At 33.5% G+C, this 11,693-nt stretch overlaps 1 pseudogene; it reads left to right on the top strand.

Moving 5' to 3' along the window:
• Nucleotides 1-1,947: 1,947 nt before the first annotated feature.
• LOC112006853 (glucan endo-1,3-beta-glucosidase, basic isoform-like) lies at nt 1,948-4,084 on the top strand (annotated as a pseudogene).
• The last annotated feature ends 7,609 nt before the right edge of the window (nt 4,085-11,693 follow it).

The following is an 11,693-nucleotide window of genomic DNA, read 5'->3' as shown; positions in this document are numbered from 1 at the left end:
TAATAACAGGGTGGAAAAAGGTATTTATCAACTTATGTACCTCAAAGATTAAATGGCTTCAACTAGAAACGAGATGTGGCAAATTCTGAAAGCCTGTCGCAATTTGTTTTTCAATAAGAGATTTTGAAGGGTTGACAAAAGCATCTATGATTACAACAATAAATTTTCTCAAAAATTTGATGTGCATAGTGCGGAAGCTACAAAAAACAAAACACGTCTACTTCAAGAAAAAATAACCTCAAATCTCAAAAGAATATTTAAATCCACAAAGAGGAAGGAGTATGGATCATCTCGCTAGAAAATACAGAAACAAAATTCTTAATTTTTATCAAACTAAGTCTGAATATTTAAAAAAAAAAAAAAAGACTTGAAGACTTATTTGACAACTCTCTAAAACTTGCACAAATAAGAAAATATATTTAAAACATATCATAATTAATACCCTATTGATGAAACAATTCACTAAATTCACAATTCTAACCAATTTTTATATTATATTACGGGTCTATTTGGGATCCTCTCATTTTGCTGAAATTGAAAATTTTTGCTGAAAGTACTGTAGATAAAGGTAAAAGTTAGCTGAAATAGTACAGTGAGACTCATGAATAGTACCAAAAAGTACAGTGAGATCCATAAATAATAACAAAAATAAGCTTAATAGTAAAATAAGCCGGCAAAAAATAAGCTATCCAAACAGACACTACATATGATTTAGATTGGAAAATAGTAGGCACAAGCAGTTATAAAGAAATTCCTTTAAATAACTTTCTAATTTTTTAGAAATAATTATTTTTATAAACTAATCTATTATTTTATTATATATTTTTCATATTAATAAATTTATAGTAAATAAAAAATTATTATTAAGAATAAATGATTAAAATAAATATATAAATAAGTATAAGGGCCCCTTATCATAATAAGACTCTAATTTTACTTTAAAAACATTAAATGCATCTAAAATCAAGGAAATAATAATCTAAACCTAGCTAAATTTAAAAAATACATAAAAATACAAAAATTAATAAATTACAAAAATTAAATGATATATTATATTCAAAACTTTGCAAAGGCAACAGGATGGGATGATATAAAAGTTTTATTGTTATTCATATTGTCCTAACTCCTAATACCTTTATTGTTATTTGTTTAAGGATAAATTTTGGCTGCAAACTTGGTTGTAGTCAATAGTTACAACTAGCTTCTACTAAAAAAATTAACATGTTTACATATTTTAAAAATATAGTCGTTAGATTGCATGTTATTTATGCACACGCATCAAATTTTGTGTCAATCAATAATATTATACTACAAAAACTTAAAATTTAAATATTTGATTGATGATATAAGAAGAAAATATAATCTAATGATGAATTTGTAAAAATTCACATTTAATAAAAAGATATTAGGTGAAATTATAGTCTTTCACTACAACTAAATTTATAGCCAAATTTTATCATTTGTTTAAGAGTGTTACTGCACAACAAGTGAAAGTTTCTACTATTTGAAAAAATGGTATGAGAGTTTTTGCTATCGCACAAGCAGTATATATCAGAGCTACTATTATCGCATGACAAGACCAAATGTTGTTACCCAAGTCAACAAACATGTGCACATGATGACCTCTTAGATAGATCATTGTAATAAATAAATAAATAATTAACATTTTCTCAACGCAACGTAGAGAAGCCTAACATTCAAAAGAACAACCAATTAGACCAAGTGATGTACTTGGTTTAACTTAATTTTCATGGAGTGCTTGACGGGTTAAATTGTGGAGGCATAACCACCAAGCAATCAATTTCCATGGAGTGCTTGACTAGCTATAGTCACTGAAAAATCTCAATCTCAAGCACATGGCATCTCTCTCTATAAAATGAGTATTTGGCGGCATAATTTCTTTCATTCCAAGCTATTAGTCTTCGTTTCTCTTCTATGTTTTTCTCAATGGCCAAGACTTATTCAACTGGGAAAAGCCCTTCAGCAATTTCCTTAATGCTACTGTTTGTGATGCTGATGGCTAGCTAGACACAACAGGTCTCTCTCTCTCTCTCACTTCCTGAGTTCTAATACTTTGTACGTATTCCATGTAACCCGAGAATGCTTGAACAATTACAATAACTGTATATACATAATAAATTTCACAATTTTTGAAGTTAGTAGGTTGTGATTGATGTACAAAAAAATTAATGTCAATAGTACTTCTATATGAAAGTGATATTGTACTAATCGTAACCAGCCACCTCAAATGTTGTAAAAGAAATTGTAAAATTTGTTATGTAAGTAGCATTGTTGGAACAATTAACATGTGGGACATAAGCTCACCTTAGGAAACCAAAAGACCAGTTACATGTACTCTTTATGCTTGTCTATTGTATGCCAAATATTGCCTTAGTAAAAATTATTTATTATCCAATTCTATAATCATGTTTTCAGTTTGTTTTAAAAGCATAATAAAACTATAATTTTGAGTATTTTACAAACTTAAAGAGAAAATATCTTTTAATCTTCTTAATATTTGTTTAGCATGATAATGACAGATATATAAATATATATATATATATATATATGGGTAATTTCATGTCTCTGCATTTATGAGTTTGGTAAAATTGATCAAATAAAAAGCTATAGGTATGAATGATAGTTTTACACTATGTTTGGAATGGAGGAAGACGGAGGGAGAGGAGATGAGAGTAGAGTAGAAAGTGTTTGTAATATACTATTTAATACATCCTAGTCATCTTCCATTCCCCTCTCCTTTACTCTCCCCTTCTCTCCATCTATCAAAACATAGGGTTAAACACTAAGAGTACCTGTAAATTTAAATTTGTGTATATGATGAAGTAAAATCTAACTAGCTTCACGACAGGTAACTTCTATTAGACTATGTATTTCTCTAAACCCATAATTGGACTTTAACCTGATGCTCTCTAAACAGTACACACCCACCTTTTTGTGTCAAATCTCAAATTCATCGTTTGTCAATCACCATTCCATCCATATACATCAGATTTTCTTTGTATAAATAAACTTTAAATTTCAATACCATATGAATCAGACAAACTATAACTGTAGATTAAATACTTTGTGAGCATATGATGGGAATATGGATAAAATTTGACATGTTGTTCTTTCAGAATCAGCTCCCAAGATAGGTGTTTACTATGGAATGCGTGGCAACAACTTACCATCCCCAGCAGAAGTTATAAATATGTATAAACAATATAAAATCGGAAGGATGAGACTCTATGATCCAAACCTAGATGCTCTCCAAGCCCTTATAGGCACCAATATTGAGCTCATGCTTGGTATCCCTGATAAAGAGCTTAAAGGAATTGCTTCAAGCCAGGACTACGCAAACACATGGATCTGAAACAATGTGCAAAACTATGGAGATGTCACATTCAGATATATTGCAGTTGGCAATGAAATAAAGCCTCACGGTCCATATGCACAATTTCTTTTCCCTGCCATGCAAAACATTCGAACAGCAGTTGATAATGCTAGCCTTGGAAAAAAGATTCAAGTCTCCGCTCCCATTAATCAAGCTGCCTTTGCAGAGTCCTACCCTCCATCAAAAGGCTTCTTCACATCTGAATACCAGTCACTTCTTGATCCTATCATTGGCTTCTTAGTGAAGTATAAGTACCCATTACTCGTTAAAATGTATCCATATCTTAGTTACATTGGCAATACTCAATATGTTCATCTTGAGTATGCTCTTTTTACTTCTCCATCAGCTGAAGTGCATGATGGTGAACTTGGATACCAAAACATTTTTTATGCCATTTTGGATGCCTTTAACTCAGCATAAGAGAAGGCCAATGGGAGCTCTTTGAAGATCGTTGTGTCCGAGACTGGTTGGCCCTCTGAAGGAGGGCAGGCAACAACTTTTGAATATGCAGGCCTTTACAACAAAAATTTGATTAGGCATGTGAAGGGAGGGACTCCAAAGAGGCCTGATGGGCCTATAGAAACTTACATCGCTTCCATGTTTAATGAGAATAAGCGGACTCCTGCTTACCAAAAAAATTGGGGGCTCTTTTATCTGAACAAAATGCCTAAATACCAATTTAAGTTTTAACAAGAATAGCAAATCTAGCTAGTACACTTTGGAATAAGGACAGATTTTTATGTTTATTATCACTATAAGTAAGACTTACCTGAAGGCCCTTTACATGGCAGGGCATCAAATTTATGTATCTATCCAAGATGCTAATATAGTCTTAATAAAGTATTGTTCTAATCACAATATGATAATCTCTTTTAGATGTTTGCATATTTGGTACAATAGCACATTCATTTTGTATTCAAAAGTATACATGAATCAGAGTTGACACCAACATAGTTTTACATATTAAGACCAAGGCCTTCGTTTCTCAATCTGTTTGAATAATTCTATGGCACGCTGCTTAGTCTGTCAACTCAAATTCATTGCAGTAAACTTTAAAATGGCCACAGAGAAATCAGGGTGCTTCTTGTCCATGGTAGAAAATCGTGTCTGGGAGAATTCCCATGATTTTTCATAAGAACACATGTCTTTAATGATAAATAAGTGGAGATGTAAAGACATTCCAAAATAAGTTCTTCAAAACAAGCAACCATTCATTGCAAATATATACCAAGGAACTCTCTACAAAACTTAAGAGTTAAAAAGAACACCACCAAGAAAATAGCAATAACAAGGGAAAACAATATGACAATAACAACAACAACAACAACATAAAAGAGAGAGAGATTAAATGGCTTCTACCAGAAACGACAAATTCTGAAAGCCTGTCAAAGTTCTTTCTTCAATAAGAGATTTGAAGGGTTGACAAAAGCGTAATTACAACAATAAATTTCTTCACAAGCTTCACATAATCTTAACTTGAAGTTTCTTTAGCGTCTTTTTAGAACCAGTGAATGAACCAGCAAAATTCCACCAAAAATAAGGACCTGCTATCACTGATTCAAACTTAGGCGTATTGTGTTATGTCCACTAAATTGAATATCTTCGGGAGCCCCCATTGACTGAATTTATTGCTTTATATTGAGGAGTAAAGCTGATGCATATTAAGGTCACTAATTGCTATTCATGCTTAAAGATATCTGCTGAGGAACACCTCTCTTTCTGATGGTACTAATGGGTTCACTATCAAAAGAAGACCAAAAGGATAGCCCATCCTTTTTTGCAAAAGTGTGATCAAAGCAACTGTCCAGGTATCCCATCCGTTGCTTTGGTGTGCTTAAAGACCTTGTTTTTGCCTTGACAGATTCTGTTGCACTCAGGTAAGTAGGAAAAATAGGTGAATTTGGCATCAAACTGTNGCAGTTCACATGGCTAATGATAAAAGAAAAGGGGACCAATCTTGCCACTGGCTTTGAATAATGTCATATGTTTAATCTAATCTACCTAAAAATTTAACAACCATAGCTAAATTTGACTATTTTTAAAGAAACTTTGTGCCTTGAAATGTCATGCAACAAACAGTTTCTAAGAGCAATACTATAATAAATTCCCCCAAACTCACTGGAATTAAAGCCAAATTCCTAAAATGTTCACAACATTAGGGGCAAGAATTTCCATGACATTAATTTTATATGAATGTATTCAAGGGCCCTGTATTTCAATTGGTAACACTTCTTAGTGTTTTCAACAATATGACATTAATTTCTACAATTATATTTTAGTTGAACCTGTTCACAATTGCTTATGTTCTTCTCTACTCACAAGAAAAAAAAAACCTAAAACTTATGTTCTTTTTTATTTTTTTATTTTAGAGAAAACGATAGTAGACTTTATCATTCAATATCATGTTATAAAGTGGTAAAGAGAAAAGATGAGCATTCTTCTAACCAAATGGTCTCCTCATTCTCTTTTGCAACTCTAGCAAGAGCTAGAGCAACACAAGTAAAGTGCATCTTAAAAAAAAAAAAAAAAAACAAAGGATATACTAACAAATTGTTCACAAATCAGCTTAATATCTTCCAAGATCCATGCCACTTCCAAAAAACACATCCTATCTGAAAGAACAATTTATTTCGGCAATTCCAAATCATCCAACAGGCGACACACAAACTTATGTTCTTTTCATACAAAGAAAATATCATGATTAAAATTTCATAGCTATATTAATTTAAGTTATAGTTTAGATGTTAAATTAGTTTTTTCATTTATGAACCTATAAATAAAATTAATCAATTTTAGCAACTAACAAATATAACCATGAACTAAATAATTTATAATTTTATATTACTCATCTAATATATATATATATATAAGTTAAATTCATAGATATTGTATATCTTCTAATCTAATTTATAAACTTAGACACAAAAATCTTTAATGGTATATCTACGTCTTATAAAATAATCTAAGTTTCATGTTCACAAGTTTGTTTCTGAACAGAAAAGGTTGATTTGGATTTCATTAGACAAATATAAACAAAGTTTTACTAAGGTTGAGCCTGAGCTATTTATTATCAGCTTAATATGCTTCTAATCCTATTGTAAAATAAAATTTTGGGTAAATTACATTTTAAATATATATCTTAGGGGTCGTTTTGATTAAACTTAGTAATTTCAAAAGTTTTAAATTAAATGTTTAAATTTGAAATTGTTAAAAATTAAACTTTATAGTTTTTTTGTTTCAAAACAAATCCTTAGCTTTCAAAGTTCATATCAATTTGCAAAGACTTTGTAGCTGAATTGACACCTCTCCATGCACAAAGTATTTGGGAGATTGGGGAAAAAGGGTTCGAGCTGCGGGATTAGCAGCATATTGTAATTATTTCTAAAAAAAAATGGTTCATATCCATTTATATTTTGAAGTTTTAAGGTTTGATTTGGAGGATTTATTAGAGGATTAAATTAATACAATTTTAAAATACAAGATTTTTAATTTGAGAAAAAATAAAATCGAATGCCCCTTTCCCACTAATTTGAACCACAAGTGTAAAGTTTAAATATAATTTACCCTAAATTTGATTATTGAATTAACATGGAAATGGACTAAAATTAGGAAGGGATGTGTTTGAAACCTTTAACCAGCTTCTTGAGGCCATCCCCAAGGGACTCGTTCTTGTAATTACTTGGTGTGAGTAGAATGATGAAACTACATATTAGCTAGGTGCCCAAAAAACTCTAAACATAGTGGTTAGCCAAAACTTAAAAAAAAAAAAGGGAAGGAAAGCAAGGAAAAGAGGAGCAAAACCATAACTTGTACATTTCTCAGTATCATAATATGTTCTTAGGTTATAAACTTTAAATAAAGCCTTGAGCAGGCCATTGCTATGCTAATCAATAATCACTACAAACTGGTCCACAAAGAAATTGTACTTTCCACATGAAAGAAGCCATATATTTATGAGAAATGATATGTCTACAACATTTTTACAACATTTCTACAACAAATCCTAAGTGGTAGGTTGTTACTGGTTGTTATTGTTGGTTGGCAGCCAAGGGATTTTGAAGATGCGCTTGAAGTCGGACAAACCTCAGCTGCAGCATGGGGCAGCAGCCACTGCAGCCTCAGCTGCAGCTGCGTTGCTATGGCAACAGTCAAAGCATGCTTTCTCTGCTCTTCCGTTGCTTCAATTAGTGTTCTCTGTGGTGCTGTGAGTGCAGGGTACTGCTTATATTTAACCTTTTCTAAAAGCCATCTCCGCTTCTTTGATTTCTGAAAATATAAGGAATAGAAAAATTAGCAAAGAGGAGTACTAGAAATGAACATTTCATACAATGAAAGCAGAAGGATGTAAATCAACTTTTTCTAGTTTCATCTTCACTCAGAAGTAAAGAGCCTCCTCACCCATCCAAACCAGCTCTTGTTCTTTTTAGCCATTGAAGATTTATATGATCATATTGACCAAATTCATCAACATCAGTCTATATTCTTCAAGTAGACCCTATATCTGAGAAGGAAAAACAAAAACAACCATACCACATTAAGTTCAACATAAGTTTAACAAACCAAGAAAAAAAAAAAAAACTTCTAGATGATAAAGATGTTTAATCAATTTTCTAGAGAAAACACACTGGGAAACAAATAATTGACCCTGTTTATGATAGAATTTCAGTCATCAAAAACCATTTTGGCCTGACTGAATTCGGAAGTACAAACATTAACAATTTCAATACCATAAATGTTTTATTTCTCAGTTGATAATTATGAATGCAAATCTAAAACAATCACTTACTCATATTCTAAAAAAGTATACAAGTACCCTCCCTTTTGCTTTATCAAGTAAAGAGAATCATTGATTCAACCAGAAAACGATCACAAATGATAAGAAAGAAAGAAAAAATGCTAAAGCTTCAAAATCAAGAATTGACTCACTTTATACCTTGTTGATGACAAATCCCAAGTGGGATTTTCTCAAGCTTTTGGTCAGTGTTGCTTTTCAAGACCAAAGTGACTCAAGTAATACTATGGTTGAGGGAGTGAGAATGGAAGCAAGAACATTGTAGGAAAAGGGGAACCCATTATTACTCTATGGAGTTGAAGTGAAGTATGAGGTCTTAGGTGGTCTTATTATGAGTTTTTTATGCAATGTAGGTACTTTGAGATGACTGATGAGGCTTGTCACTTAAGAGTTAGTGTCTTCAATTTCATGAGGGTCCCTTTTGCCTCCCTTTGCGCTATACCGACTGTCACTTTCACAACTGCCCTGACCACTTCAAACGTCTGTTTTTGTCAATTTACCTTTTTGACCTCTGTATTTCCCACCCACCAACCATCTTACAAAACACCTTATTATAAAAATAAAAATAAAAAACATGTAAAATACAGTGGATATTTACGAGCATGTAAAATACAGTGGATTTTTACGAGGATTGGGCCAGCCAGGTCAAGACATTTCAAAACTGATGAATTTAGTCCTTAATTGTTATTATCTTTTGCTCTTTTACAGTGATTAGAGACCAAATCGATCAATTTTAAAATGTTTTAGACTTGATTGTCATTAGTCCAAACCTCAAGAGTATTAACTATAATTCATCCTAAAAACAAAGAAAAATAAGGGCCTTAAAACATAGTTTAGAGTAAGAAAATTACTTCCATGAGAGGCTTATAGCTTATTTGGTTCGCACCTCTTAACTGAGACATTCGGGTTTTAATTCCTCCACTCCAACTATTGAATTATAAAATAAAATTTTAAAAAAAAAACAAAAAAAATTAGGGAAATTGCTGAACGATTACCTTTTTTTTTTTTGGTCTGGATTTGGTGAATTTATGGTTTCAAATTACATTTTAGCTATATCAATTCACTAAGAATATATATATGTGTTTGCATTTCCAGTTTTGTTTAAAAGGTGAAAACATAGGATTTGATCGATTAATCTGAGCTTGAGAAATGATTTGGGTGAATTTTCATGAGTTCATACTACGTTTTGATAGGTCAAGTCATAATTAGAATTAGAAAATATGTTAAATTTTTAAGGTCGGTTTTTATGAGTTTCTATGAAGAAACCAATACCAGAGAAAGAGGACAGGAATTTTAAAATTGTTGTTTAAAAGGTGAGAAAACATGGGATTTGATCCGTTAATACAAGTGATTGTTTGTGGGAATGAAAGGTTCCTCTATTATTTGACAGGAGACAATCTACCTGAAGTTTTTATGAATATCTTACCCAATAAATATAGAGGGATGCTACGTCTACTACAACATTTACAACATTTTTACAACAAATCACAGGTGGTTAGTTATTATTGGTTCAAATTTGAAACTAACACTAAGATTACTTTTTGTCCCAACAATAACAACCAGTAACAACCTACCACTTAGGATGTTAGTTATTATTGGTTCAAATTTGAAACTAACACTAAGATTACTTTTTGTCCCCAACAATAACAACCAATAACAACCTGCCACTTAGGAAATATTGTAAAAATGTTGTAGAAATGTTGTAGACGTAGCATTTCTCAAATATAAATTGACATAAGGTTCTTGCAACGAAGTTAAAGGCTAAGATCTAGTTTTTCTATTTCTTGCTATATTAAGAAATCAGTAGTTTGTGAAGAGTAATTGACCTCCGAGAGCCCCCTCCACTAAACATTGAGTTCTTAGATGTTTATAGTNCGACGGACGGATAGGAAACAAAGTCCACAAGACTGAACAGATCTTCCCGAAAGGATGATAACTCTTAAAATCCAAGGGACTAGACAAAGAGCTAAACCCACGTACTGAACGAACCATTCTAAATGTGTGTAATTCTAAAGTCCAAAGAATGGACGAATCATCCTATGGGACTACGACCCTTTGATGAACGATTAATGGACGGATAAGAAGTAGATTCCGCAAGACTGGACGGATAGTCCCCAAAAAACAAAAAGAGAATGGACAAAGCGCATAAACTGAACGGAGTCCATCTGATAACATGAAATATACTTAAAAATAAAATGACTGCATTTCACAAAAATAAAATAAAGGTCAACAGACCTTGCAAAATTTAACAAACATACAAAGAAAAAGAACCAGAACGGGCTGTGTTAAAAAAACCCCAAAACATGACGGGGCATTAGAAATTGTTCTACACTTAAAAAAAAAAAAAAAAAAAAAAAAGCTAAGTTATTACAAATCCTCCACTGGAGTCTCTCTCTCTTCAACAGGACGGTCCTGGGCATCCTTAGCTTAGCAGTCAGCAACGGTCTGGTCTATGGGAGCTTCACGGACAAGAAGGTTCTCGTCAAAGAGAACGTTTGTATCTTCAGACTGAATGGGTTGAACAAGTGATGGCTCGGGGGCAGTGATAGCGACGGCGAACAAGTCTACCTCTGGGTGTAATGCCTTCGCCTGACGAAGGGCATCGTCAAAACTGTCGTTATAGGCAAGACTTAGTTCCGCAATTAGGGCGTCGGAGTCACGATACTCGCGTATCGCGACCTCTTTCGCCTGACGGACCTCATCGTCTTTCTCCTCCAAAGCCTTCTTCAGACGGTTCGTCAGCTGGATACATTCGTCCTGAGCCATCTCAGCCATCTTAAGTTTCTTCTCCTGGACGACCTTCCAGGCCTTAAGATCAAGCAGCTTGTCCTCCAGCGCCTTGGCTTTCTCACGAAGCCGGCCAATGGTCGTCTCATGGTTGAGACACCGTCCCATCATGCCCTTCATCATGATCATGGCCTGAAGGACAACAAAAAGCATAAGTAAAATATCAAAGGCAACAAGAAAAGGGGTGAAAGGACAGACCATATGACAACGGAGGATTTACCTGAGCAATATTGAAGAGGCCCGTCTCTCCCATCGCCTCCGTCGAGTGGTTCCCCAAGTCCTTGTAGTCGTCAGTAGTAATAATGGACGACAGCCTCTTAAGAGCATACTTAGAGTCCTCACGAAGTAGGACGGGTGGTTTTTTCTGGCTACCGGACGGACTCGTCATTAGGCCCTTACCAACCCTATGCTTGACTGGGGTGACCATCTTATTCCCCCAAGCCATCAAGCCAACGACTGGCTCCAGGGGAATCTTAGGCTGTTTGGGTGCACGGTCACCCTTCACGGGCAGTTTCCTCTTAAGATTTTGTTTGTTGGAGCCCGCCCCCATATGGTTCGTTCCAGCCTCTTTGTTTTTTGCAGCTTGAAGTCTGATAGCTGCTCGCCTTTTAGCATCCTCCATCTCTGAAAGAGGTAGACGGATTAAAAAAAAATAAAATAAAATAAAAGGAGGGACAACGGACTTACGTTGATGGGTTTGCTTCTCGTACTTAAGTGCCA

The sequence above is a fragment of the Quercus suber genome, unplaced genomic scaffold, assembly GCF_002906115.3.
Source record: "Quercus suber isolate HL8 unplaced genomic scaffold, Cork oak 2.0 scaffold_332, whole genome shotgun sequence".
Taxonomy (NCBI): domain Eukaryota; kingdom Viridiplantae; phylum Streptophyta; class Magnoliopsida; order Fagales; family Fagaceae; genus Quercus; species Quercus suber.
This window is presented reverse-complemented; position numbering and strand designations above follow the sequence as displayed.